We start from the raw sequence: 11,722 nt of genomic DNA, 5'->3' as shown, positions 1-11,722 counted from the left end.
ACCGAGGAACATAATCAATTATAACAGAAACATATCGCTTCCCAGTACTGGTTTTCTGCAAGGGACCCACCAAATCCATCCCTTTTCTTTTTTTATACTAAGCTTTTCAGAGAGGGACAGGCGCGCGAAAGGGTTGCAAAACATGAGTCAAACAGTAGTATGATGCAGCCTTTTTTGCTGTTAGGATCTCCTCTTCTTTTTTGTTAATTAATCCCTGAATGAACCTCTCTAATGATTGTGCCTGATGAAGCACTGCGTCTTTCTTCTCTCCTTTTGCAGTCCGAATGAAAATCCAAATAAATGTTTTTCTTTTTCTTGGTTTTTTTGGATGTGAAAAATAACTTTTCTTTCAATCCCCACTGAATGAAGAAATAATAAGAACTATCGATAGGGATACTACAGACCAGCACTCATATTTGATAAATCTCTGTTTCAACATTGTCCATTTGAAAGATGACTAGAGGTCTCAGGAGCCCCTGCCACTCACACGCACCCGGATCCACTACTCTCCCCTACTGGAAGAGCACTGGTGGTGGGGTGACTCCTCCTGGATCCTGGCGGAGGTCCAAGGAATGGCTTGTCCCACCCTCTACTGGATGGTCCCTGAGAGGCGGACCAAGGCAATGCAAGCCACCACACTCACAACACTCAACACAGTGAATGAGAGCGGCAGGAAAAAGCTGTTTAAATTCTTTCTTGTTCTTTTTTGGGAGAGTGCATGAAGTTGTCTTAATTACAAAAAAATCAAATTACAATATCATACAGAGACTTCTTACACACAGAATATTAGAATGGTTTCTTACCAGAAGGTAAAGAAAAGATATTCTTTTTTCCTTTCTTTATTGATAAGCCACTTACAAGTTTTTAAGCTATTGTTATACAAAGTTGCAGGACATGCACAATTTTCCCTCGATAGGGTTTCCTCTTTTCACCTCCCCCCATTTCTTATCTTTTCATTTTTTGCTAAGTGCAAATACTAGATTTCTCTCTCCACCTTTTAAGGCAAGTTAAATGCGACACTGCAAATTGAAAGTCCTTCTTTATATCTCTAGCACAGTATAATCTCAGTCCAGTATTTAACAATCCTGACCAGCAAAACTCACAGTATCAGCAGCACACATTGTCTTACTTCCAACCTTGTTGTCAGCGTGTGTGCTGAGAGTTTGTGTTTTTGTGTGTGTGTGTTTGGAGTGAGTGTGCTTTCCTTGTACTGACATTGCAGCCTGCGACTTCCTCTCTTTATTTGCACCTCCAGGGAGCCACCAATCAATCCTAGAGTGCCACTCCTAATCTCAGTCCAGTACTTAACAATCCTGACACAGCAAAACTCACAGTATCAGCAGCACACATTGTCTTACTTCCAACCTTGTTGTCAGCGTGTGTGCTGAGAGTTTGTGTTTTTGTGTGTGTGTGTTTGGTGTGAGTGTGCTTTCCTTGTATGGACATTGCAGCCTGCGACTTCCTCTCTTTATTTGCACCTCCAGGGAGCCACCAATCAATCCTAGAGTGCCACTCCTAATCTCAGTCCAGTACTTAACAATCCTGACACAGCAAAACTCACAGTATCAGCAGCACACATTGTCTTACTTCCATTGTCAGCACACATTGTCTTGTGTGTTGTGTGTGTTTGGTGTGTGTGTGCTTTCCTTGTACTGACATTGCAGCCTGCAACTTCCTCCCTTTATTTGCACCTCCAGTGGACACCAATCAATCCTAGAGTGCCACTCCTAGGCACTAAAGAGAATTCTGGAACACTTTTTAAAGCTTCCAGGAACTTTTATCTTTTTCTTAAAGAACCTTTTCCAAACACCCCCTCTCATTCAAACAGAACCACTACAGAATTGTAAACATATACAAAAGTATTCACACATCATGCAACACAATTCCCAACTTTATAACCAGTTGTGCATGTTGTTGCTTTCAATTATTGTCTTTCTTTCACTTAACCAAAAACTTCCATCACTGGTTCTCTAGACCAAGATAGTTGTTTGCTGGTCCTAAATATTTTACTTTGAACTGTTTCCTTAGTTGTTTTGCAAACTCCTTTTCCCCAAGAATTCTTGTAGCTGCCCCATCGCTATCACCTCTACCAGTTTGTCCCAAATGGGGGGAGGGGCGGGTATTAACATTCCAATTTCTCCTCCATTTTGCCTTGCTTGCCAGTCCCATTTCCTTGGCTCTTTGTGGTGAAATTCCTCAATGTGACCTAGATGTGTTCATCCACTCGGCTGTCTGTGCTCTACACTAAATTTATTGTTTTGTCCCATAGGCTGGCTTAAGATGTGATGATAAAACTAAAGATTTTGCTTTAGTTGCCAATCATTCTGGTTCCGTCTTCTTCGTTAAAAATTGTTTATTTGTTTGGAAACCTGTTATGATGCCCTGCAGTATGCAAATAGATAAAATGAAATGTTTTCCCTTCCGTCTCCTCCATCTTCGCCTCTCCTGCCAGGCGTGGCCATTCATATTTGTCGCATGTCCCTTGCTGCTAACAGGGCCCTGGGCTTCTCGCGGCTGATGGTGACAGTCATTTGCAAACAAACATCAAATTCAAAATCCATACTCATTTTCTAACACAAGCCTATTACATAGATTACCTAAATTAAAACATATCTAATTGCACTAGACTTCCCTTTGCTGTATGTAAATACAGTGCAATTAACAGATTATATTATAAATGATATTATAGGTTCCCATATAACCCCCACTTCACCCCAAAAAAATGTTGTTAAAAAACTATATTCCAAAATATACATACAAGCTGCATATATGCAAAGTTGTTGTTTTTTTGTTGCCCTTATTTCTGAGCAAACGACAGATCAGTCCACATTTGTCACAAGCTGTTGCAATGTTGGAAGTGTGCGATTTGAGTAAGAAATCTCCTGACCAGTAAATTAGCATGAAGAATCTGAGTGTTCAGAGCTTTAAAAATAATAATAATAATTGCGAGGGATTCAGTCTGCTTGGAGAAGAGGAATGAGAAAGTACATGAAGATTGCGGAAAAACTTGGAATGTGTCATTCTGCAAAGTACTAATATTGCCGTAGTAAAACAAGCCAAGCTAAGAAGAGTCACTCAGGATATTCAGGATTGAACCACACACCATTGGTGGGACATCTTTTCAGGATAGAGCTCTACCATGACCAACATTTTAAATTTGTCTTGGCACCCTGTGATTATACTGGATTTTGGTGTTTTGATGTTGCTTATATTAGTGTGTATTTTGTATGTTAAAGTTAAACATTTGTATGGGGAAAAGGTATAGGTTTTTTTACTCAGAGAGGGAAGGAGGAACAGATTAGCTAAGCATGGAAGAGGTAACCGTGTTGGACCAAGGGGTGGAGTTTATGGGCAATCTATCCGGAAGACATTTGTATTTCGAGGAGTTAGTGGTCTGACATGGTTACCCTTCCTGCCTTCTCTTTCTTCTCCCTCTCGATCTCCTGAGCCGTGTAGTTCGGATGCCCGCTCTGCAGCTTTTATTTTATTTTATTTTTTTATTAATGATTTTTATTGAAATTTACAATCACCAGCCAACCCCCACCACCCACCACCAAAACATCACATCTTGTTACATGTTTCCTACTTTGTGTTTCATAGATCCATTAGCTTCCGTCCTTCCCTTCCACCAGTTTTCCTATTCCATTTTATAGTTTACAGATTCTTTAATTATAAATTATACCATGACATGAGATTTATTTCAATCCTTCCAACGTTTTCATATTTGTACAATTCTCACTTACATAAACCATAAATTTACTCCATTCTTTTTGGTGCTTTGTCTCCTCCTGATTGCGAATTCTGTGTGTCAATTTAGCCATCTCAGCATACTCAACCAACTTTATCTGCCATTCTCTTATCGTCGTCATCTCCTGTTGCTTCCAATTTTGAGCTATCAAAACTCTGGCTGCAGTTATTGCATATAAATATAATCTTTGATTTATCTTCTTAATCCCTTCTCCCACCAAACCTAGCAAAAATTCTTCCGGCTTTTTGGGAAAACTGTACTTAAACATCTTTTTTAACTCGTAAACCTCATCCCAAAATTCTTTTATTTTATTGCAAGACCACTACATATGATAGAAGTCACCGTCTTTTTCCTTGCACTTCCAGCAGGTTTTACTACTTGTTCTATACATTTTTGTCAATTTGGTGGGAGTGAGATACCAACGATAAACCTTCTACTTAACATTTTCTTTTAAGACAGAACAAGCAGTGAATTTTATGCTCTCATTCCAGAGTTTGGCCCATACATCATATTCTATGTTATGTCCTAAATCAATAGCCCATTTTATCATAGCCTCTTTTATGAATTTATCTTTTGTGTTCCATTCTAGTAAGAGATTGTACATATTTGATAATAGCCTGGATTTACTCTCTAAAATATCTATTTGAAATTTCAATTTTTTTATCCTCAAATCCTATTTTTTTTATCCTCTTTAAAGACATCATTGACTTGATGGTATTGCAACCATCCTGTCAATTTTTCAGCAATACACTCATAGGGCTTTAATTTCCAACCTTTTTTGGCCTTCATCAAAATTTCCTCATATGTATCCCCTCTCCCTAGTATGTTCATTTTTTTAACTGTTAATATATCATTTGGTGACAGCCACCACGGTGTTTTCCTTTCCAACAAATTCTTGTTTCTTTCCCAGACTTCAAATAAGGCACCTCTTATCACATGATTTGTAAACCCCTTATGCACTTTTGCCTTACCACACCAAAGATAAGAGTGCCATCCAAATCTATTGTTGAACCCCTCCAAATCTAACAAGTCTAGGTTCTCCTGAGTTATCCAGTCCTTTGTCCAACATAAACATGGCTTTTAAAGAGAGTAGGGAAGTCTCGGCTGCGGGCGGATCTTGCCCCTTCTTCACCTGTTCCTCTAGCATGATCTGCAGGTCAAAGATATAGTCGATGACGTGCTGCAAGATTTCCACTTGGCTGACTTTGGGGCCTTGCGGATCCTCTGCACCAGCTCGCGCAGCTTGGAGTAGCAGTCATCCATGTTGTGAAGGAGGTTCTTGGGCTCCTCCTGAGCCGGGCTCTGGTTTTTTTGTTTTGGCAAGACTCATGGCATTTTATTGAAGACCTGTGCAGCAGGAGTCACTGGCTGAGGGGCTTCGTTCTGTTGCTCGTTCCCTGGGTGATGGTGAGGCTTGGTTAAAGAGAGGCAGCACGCAGCTTGCTTCCTAGCAGCTCCTGACTGATCTGACGGGGCTGATTCCTTTCATGGCTTTTTCTGTCCCTATGTGTTCTGAGGTGTGCATCCTCAGAAAAGTTTGAGCGTTTTAAGTGAGACAAAAGTTCTTTGATGGCAGAGTGTGAATTGTGGAGCAGATTATACATTTATATATATGGATGTCAAAGTCCTTTCCTCTTAATTTATTAATTCCCCCCCCTAACATTTTATATGTTGCCGAATTTCCCTTCATGTTTTTCTCCTTAACGCCAAAGGCTTTAATGTGTGAAATGCACCAAGAGGTTGTAGGTTCCAGGAGATATTTATATTTTATCCATGGTTTATATAAGGTCTGAGTTGTGTGGCTGCACCTTCTGGTAAGGTGTTGGCGAGGGATTGAATCTGGGTGCAGAAAAGGAGAAAGGACACTTGTGTTGAGGGGTTTGGGAATACCTGGCTGCGAGCAACACAGGTGCATCCTCCGCAAATTTGGAGTGTCTGCAATAACTGAAAAGTTCATTAAGGGCAGGGTGTGAACTATGTGGCTGTACCACCTGATGGCGTGTTTGCAAGGGAATCCATCTTGCTATAGAAGAGGACTGAAGCATTCACGTAGCTGATATCTGTACAGAAACTGGGGGAAATCCTGTAATTCTATTTACCTAGCATAGAGGAAGGGGGGTGGGATGGTGGGGCTGCAGAAAACACCCCTCTGCAAATGGCCACGTGGACCAGCAGGGCAGGATGGATGCAGTGAATGTGGCGCCATCGCAGCCATGACAAAGCCGAGAAGTCGGCCCGCTTTGCTCCAGGCCTCCATTAGCAGCAGCAGCAGCAGCAGCAGCAGCAGCAGCAGCAGAAGAAGAAGAAGAAGAAGAAGAAGAAGAAGAAGAAGAAAGGGACGGAGCAGCCAGTTCTTTGCTGCTTTCCAAGCAGAGCACCCTTTCTGGTTGTTAGGATCCCCTCCTCTTTTTTGTTAATTAATCCCTGAATGCACTTCCCTAATGAGTGCGTCAGATGTTGCACTGCCTTTCACTTCTCTCCTCTTGCAGAGAGAATGAAAAATCCAGATAAATCTGCTTGGGATTCTTCAAGTCCAGAATCTGGCTCTTGTGGATCACTTGCTGGCTGATTCCAGAGGCTGCAAATGGCTTCTTTTTTTTTTCCTTTTCCTTTTTTTTTTCGAAACCAATTTTTTTTTACGGAGATCAAATTCAAAATCCATATTCATTTTCTAACATAAGCCTATTACATCGATTACCTAAATTAAAATATATCTAAATACCATTTGTTGTATGTAAATACAACACAATTAACAAATTATATTATAAATAATATTATAGGTTCCAATATACCCCTCTCCCCGTCACCCATGTGTGATCTCAATATTTTACTTCTTCCGTCTTTTTGTGTTATAATTTAATAATTATTCAGTTAATTCTATTATTTTCTGGCTTACCCCTGCATGTTTTACACATTCTCTATTAATATTACAATTCCGGAACCATATTTTTTCATGTATTTCTTCACTCCATTCCACTCTCTAAGTATTCTCTGATTTGAGTGGCCTCTAATAATTGCCGTCAATTTTGCCGTTTCTGCAAACTCGCCGAGTTTGTTTTGCCATTTTGATAGTGATGGGATTTTCTCCCCCTTCCAGTTTTTTTGCAATCAATATCCTGGCAGCTTTTGTAGTGTAAAGGAGTAGATTTTTCTTGTCTTTGGGGATGTCATTAGATATTTAGCCGAAAGCTTTCATGAGGTGATCTACAGGAGGGTTGGGCAGGATAATAGCCTGAAATCTTTTACAAAGAACTTGTTTTGCCATGGAACTTTCCCCCCCATCTTTTACAAAGGAAATGGGGCTGCTGCAGTTGGAAAGATGCCTTGCTTGGTCATATGGCACAAATGGTTGGAGCCCCATGGTATTTAAGTTCAAGACACGCCTGCAAGGAGCACCCTGAATGTTCTGCCATTTGGAGGCAATCAAGCTGCAAAAAGTCTTAGCTTTTTCTGTCTCTATGTGTTCTGAGGTGTGCATCCTCAGAAAAGGTTGAGCGTTTTAAGTGAGACAAAAGTTCTTTGATGGCAGGGTGTGAATTGTGGAGCAGATTATACATTTTAGATAGATATTTTCCTTTAGACTGGATTAGAGTTCCCTTTTGTTTTGATATTTGGTATTAAAGTTTAAGGCATGCCTGCAAGGAGGTGTGGGCCAGCTCTGATGCAGAGCACTCTGCATTTTCTGCCATTTAGGTGCAATCAAACTGCAGAATCTGAACTACACACGGGCTGATAGCCCGGTAATGCACCATTGAATTTTTCTTGAAAAATCTGTGGGGCTGGTGTGACACAATATCAAATTTCATTGGACAACATTGCTTTTCACACATGCATGCTTCTCTTCCCCCCTTAAAATGGAAGCAAATAAGTAAAGAGAAGGGGAGGAGGGGAGGTAATCTCTGCTGCTGTTTCCTAACAAATATTCTCAATTGCTAAGTCATGGTTTGATTTTTTGTTAGCTGCTTTGAGCTTTTCAGAAGGAGAGGGAAAGTACAACCAATTTCAATGAACCAATACATAAAGATATGAAAGGAACCCGTTGTTTCTGTATACAATGCTAATGTTACCATGAACAAAACTTTTTATTTATGTTTTGTTTATTTGTTTAGAAACATTGTATGAAGCCCTGCAACATGCAAATGATCTACAGATGGATACATTGAATGTTTCTCATTCCTCTACCTCATCCACGACTAGCGGGCCATTTCCCTTGCCAGTCCCACTTCTCTGTGAAGTTATATATCTCCATGTGACCGAGATGTACCTTTGCACATCTGTCACATTTCCCACTCGGCTCCCTATGGCATGTGTCTCTTGCAGCTGATGGTGGCTGTCATTTGCTTCCCCATAACAACAACCCCACGGGGGATGTGGGCCCCCTCAATATTGGGGGGATTGAACCCCCATGGCCAGGATTCAACCCAGAGGGGAATGCATTTTATTATCTATGTTTTCCAATAATTCTTGTAGCTTCCCCACCGCTATCGTCTCCAGCAGTTTGCCTCAGATTTGGAAGGGGGGGGTAATTTATTATATACATAATTTGCTTTCAGACTGCACTTCAAATGTGCAAAAGCATACACCCTGACAGCACCAGAAAAGAAAGGTTAACAACTTTTACCTGATTTGTCACATTGTGTTAAACACAATGAGCTTCACAAAAAACAGAACATGGAACCTAGAAGCATCCTCAGTTATATGCTAGCACTTGATTGTAGCACTCTGACTCAACCAAAGAAATAGAAATCCAACATAGGCATCACAATTAATTTACTAGTCTCTTCAAGACTGTATTTTCTTTCCAGTGTTTTGGTCTCCTGCTATATATGTAGAAATACACTTTGAGGTATTTAAATTTACAGAAAGCCAAAGCCAAATAAAAATTAGTTATGCTGGGGGAAAATCGGGGGCTTATAATAAATAAGATTTTCTACATAGCTTCCTCACCACTATCGTCTCCACCAATTTTTCCCAGATTTGGAGGGGGCGGTATTAACATTCCAACTTCTCCTCCATCTTTCTTCCTCTTCCCCCCCCCCCTTTGAGAAAAGGTCTGGGTCATCCGAAAAATTTACTTGCAAGACAGAAGTCATTGGCCTGTCCTTTTAGCTTCTGCTGTCCCTTTGTGTTCTGAGGTGTGCATCCTCAGAAAAGGTTGAGTGCTTTAAGTGAGACAAAAGTTCTTTGATGGCAGGATGTGAATTGTGGAGGAGATTATACATTGAATGGTTTTGCGCCATAGGCTGTATATAGAAGTGTTGATTATTGTTTTGGTGTTCCTGATTATTCTGTTAGGGCTTCTGTCCCCCTCGCAATGTTTCTTTCACACTACATTACCTGTTCTGCCATGGAACTGTTCCATCTTTTACAAAGGAAATGGGGCTGCTGCAATTGGAAAGATGCCTTACTTGGTCATATGGCACAAATGGTTGTAGCCCCCTGGTATTAAAGTTTAAGACAAGCCTGCAAGGAGCACTCTGAATGTTCTACCGTTTGGGTGCAATCAAACTGCAGAATCTGAACTACACATCTGAACTTCCCATTCTTCTACCTCATCCATGACTAGCAGGCCATTTCCCTTGCCAGTCCCACTTCTCTGTGAAGTTATATCTCTCGATGTGACTGAGATGTGTCCTTCCACATCTGTCACATGTCCCGCTCGGCTACCTATGGCATGCGTCTCTTACAGCTGATCGTGGCTGTCATTTGCTTCCCCATAGCAACAACCCATCAATAATTCTTGTAGCTTCCCCACCACTATCGTCTCCACGAGTTTCCCCCAGATTTGGAGAGGGGAGGGTAATTTATTATATACATACTTTGCTTACAGACTGCACTTCAAATGTGCAAAAGCATACACTCTGACAGCACCAGAAAAAAACAATAAGGTTAACAGTTTTTACCTGAATTGTCACATTGTGTTAAACACAATGAGCTTCACAGAAAACAGCACATGGAATCTAGAAGCATCCTCAGTTATATGCTAACACTTGATTGTAGTACTCTGACTCAACAAAATAAATAGAAATCCAACATAGTCATCACAATTAATATACTAGTCTCTTCAAGACTGTATTTTCTTTCCAGTGTTTTGGTCTCCTGCTATATATGTAGAAATACACTTTGGGTAATTAAATTTACAGAAAGCCAAAGCTGGGGGAAAATTGGGGGCTTATGAAAAATAAGATTTTCTACATAGCTTCCCCACCGCTATCGTCTCCACCAGTTTGCCCCAGAATTTTTTTTGGGGGTAATTAACATTCCAATTTCTCCTCCATCTTTGCCTCACTGCCCAGTCCCATTTCCATGGCACTGTGTGGTCACGTTTCTCAATGTGACCTAGATGTGTTCATCTACATCTGTCCTATGTCCCACTTGGCTACCTGCACCCTGAGCCAAATTAAGTGTCTGGTCCCATAGGCTGGCTTAAGATGTGGTTTAAAAAAACTGAGGATTTTGCTCTAGTTTGAGTTGCCAATCATTCTGGTTCCTTCCTCTTGGTTAAAAGTTGTTTATTTGTTTGGAAACTTGTTATTATGAGAGTTGTAGGGCAAGGAAGAGTAAATGGGGAGCATAAGGAGCCTGGGAAGACAGACAACCACACACACCTGGCATGTTCCAGCCAAGGTTCTCAGTTGCAAACACCTTTTTCTTGTATGTTGTCTTGTCTCTGATCCAAGTGACAGCAGACGGCTGCATAGGAGCTGCTGCTGGATCACACTGGGTTGATGGCCTTTCTGGAATTGCACATTTCCCGGAGGTGGCCATTGTTCCAAAAGTGGGCACTGGCAGTTGAACTGACAGGAGTTCTTTAATTGCAGGGTTTGAGTTGTGTGGCTGTACCACCTGATGGCGTGTTTGTAAGACAATCCTGGTATAGAAAGAGGTAGAAGTGTACATATAGCTGATGTACGTACAGAAACTGTGGGGAAACCTGCAATTTTATATTTTAAAAAGATCAATAGTACAATTGCAGTACCAAAGATTTGCACTGACTGTAGCCAGTTGCAGCAGTGTCAGACCATTGAACAAGGCACCAACAGAGGTGAACACTCACACTATAAACTTTTTTTTAAACTTTTTAACTTTTTTTGTTTACCACAATCCTTTTATTCTTACCACTACCACCATCAATTTGAAGGGAAACCCTTCCAGTCAATTGGTCCTTTAGTCATCTGCAATCCCCCCCCCCCACAGCAGTATCAATTTTGATATAGAAAAGTGCCAAACACACTGAGAATATGTTAAGTTTGCAAAATCATAGAAAAAGCCTGGTATACAGAAAATCCATTAATATGCAGCTTGTACAGCCATACAGCTTCCAATAAGTTTGGCATGCCAACTTTCCATTTGCAGCACTGAAGATTCATTCCTTTATCATCTGCTCCAATTTAACTGCATCAGCAGCAAACTTTCTGATTCCATCAGACAACTTCTCCACAGCCATTTGGTCCTCATTTTGCAGCCAACGGAATGTCTTTTCATTTGTACTAAGCTTTTCATTTTGTCAGAATGCATCTCTTGTAACTTCAATAATGGAAAGCATTCTGTGGTTACCAACCTTATCGTACTCCTCCTCTTCTTCCTCCTCCTCTTCATCTCAATATTCCAGCGGTTCTTCGCATTCCCCCCCTTTTGAGAAAAGCTCTGGGTCGTCCGAAAAATTTACCTGTAAGACAGAAGTCACTGGCTTCTTATGTGGCCTTTCTCTGTGTTCTGAGGTGTGCATCCTCAGAAGAGGTTGAGCGCTTTAAGTGATACAAAAGTTCTTTGATGGCAGGGTGTGAATTGTGGAGGAGATTACCGGTATACATTTTAGATAGATATTTTCCTTTAGGCTGGATGACATTTCCCTTTAGTTTTGATATTTCATATATTACATATTACATAGATTATCTAAATTAAAATACATCTAATTGCACTAGGCTTCCCTTTGCTCTTTGTAAATATAACGCAATTAACAGATTATATTAG

The sequence above is a fragment of the Podarcis muralis genome, chromosome Z (assembly GCF_964188315.1).
Source record: "Podarcis muralis chromosome Z, rPodMur119.hap1.1, whole genome shotgun sequence".
In the NCBI taxonomy this organism is placed as follows: Eukaryota; Metazoa; Chordata; class Lepidosauria; order Squamata; family Lacertidae; genus Podarcis; species Podarcis muralis.
Note: the sequence above shows the minus strand (reverse complement) of the source record.